Source organism: Opisthorchis viverrini (genome assembly GCF_000715545.1).
Source record: "Opisthorchis viverrini unplaced genomic scaffold opera_v5_695, whole genome shotgun sequence".
Classification (NCBI taxonomy): domain Eukaryota; kingdom Metazoa; phylum Platyhelminthes; class Trematoda; order Opisthorchiida; family Opisthorchiidae; genus Opisthorchis; species Opisthorchis viverrini.
Genome location: NW_008752365.1, coordinates 33,192 through 35,211, shown reverse-complemented (window position 1 = coordinate 35,211; position 2,020 = coordinate 33,192).

Below are 2,020 nucleotides of genomic sequence, written 5' to 3'. Positions count from 1 at the left end.
CTAAAAAACAGCAAAAAATAAGATTTAGGTAGCCGAGTTGCAAATAATCGCTGGCTACGTAACGCCCCCAAATGTCCCCGCACCCACCTCTTTTACTAATGCCCAATAATCTATGAAAGTCCAACGCAGATCAGCACTTAAGGCTGAATGTGGTTGACCACAGAACGCAAATCGACAGCGCGCCCCATTTTAGTTGGGCCCGAGTTAACTATATATTTACAAAAATGACCAAACTAGGTTAGTGGAACAAAGTTAAACAACTGCAGGATATTTCTTAAAACCACTAAATTTGGTCAAAACGATGAGTAGCCTGAAGAAACTCAACTCATTCACGTCCTAATGAGTACGGTTCACTAAGCTTCTAAATAAGAAAATAAAAATTCAATCATCAGACGTCTAAATCAAGCTAGAAAACATGAATTCAGAAACTACAATAACTACATCATACGAAATCCAAGCATGAGCTCTCCAAGGCCGCACACATTATTGGAACAACAGTCTATATAGACCACAAGTGCACCATATTCAGACAACCAGTATCCCTCACGTTAGGTAACTTACAGGGGGATACAGGGTTCTGATAAACCTTGCATCGCTGTATAGGAATGGTAGTCTATTCAGTGTGCAGCCAGCATAAATAAAGCAAACCATAGTTTAGAAAATCCGAAGTCCTCTCGGAAGAAAATCGAAACTACCGAAACGAAGTAATCATATTCAACAATCGGAAAGAGACCGGTTATTACCAGAATGGCTACGGGGGTTCCTGATTACCTATCATTAAGCTCCATTAGGCGATGGTGAAATATCGCTCGTAATAGATGTTTGGAATAAGATAGTGAGTGGCGCGAAAACATACCAGTTAGCTAACCGAACAACTTTTGGATACTATGCCAAATTCGTAGTGAAGTTGGTAGAACCAACCAATTGAGAAATTCCGGACAATGCATAATTCCCATTTGTCCGTGCGATCAGTTTCACAAGGATGGTAGACGCTGTTTATTGAGTGTCCTGACTACATAAACCATACCTTTGCACACACCACTAACTCGTAATCCTCATTCCATATTTCCAGCTCATGTACTACCGTCATTAGACGATTAAAGCGTACACTACGCCCTTCTATTGTCTTCGTTCTAATCTAGACCTGGAACTACTCGACTCTAGCAACAATTCAATCGTCCAACAAAGAAGTGGATCATATTCCCCGACCCACGGCTTTTGATGCCGACCCTCATTCATCAGATGGCACGAAACGATGGACTCACTGGTTTCGTACCGTCAAAGCTCACATTAACTCAACCGGACCTGAATGTCTAAATAAACTGGAAGCTCTCATACGTCACACTGACCATACAATGTATGAATTCATTGAAGCATGTAGCGACTACCGTTGTGCGACAACCTTGCTGGAAAAACTTTATATTCGCCAGAAAAAATATTGTGTAAGAACACCATATTTTGGCTACATACAAACAAGAACCTGGTCAAGATGTCGACCAGTTCGTTCAAAAACTGAAGTCATATACTAGAGAGTGTAAATTCAGAGCACTATCTGCTGTGGAACGTACAAGCGAAGCAGTCCGAAATGCCTCGATAACCGGACTGCATTCTCCATTCGGGAGAAACTGCTAACGTGACATGAATTGGACCTTGGCAAAGCCCACAAAGCTACAGGAGCTCTACAACTTGCACAAAAACAATCGCAATCATACGTATACAGACAACCCGTTTCATGTCCTATGTCTGCTCCTTCGTCCATTGTGAACTCCGAAACATTTTCTGCCGCTACACAACAAACATGTTACTTTTGTGGAACCCCAAGCACCCTCGTTTTACGTGTTCCGCTACAAAATCAGTGTGCAAAATTTGTGGGAGAATTGTGCCTTTTTGTTATATCTGCTGATTCGCCGGCCTGTGGTATCTGCTGCTGGCCCGCTCCAGTGCCTAGTGTCGGAGAGAAAAAGGCTCACGGAAGGGAACACAATAGCTATATTCCAACAAAGAGGTTGCGACAGCGCGA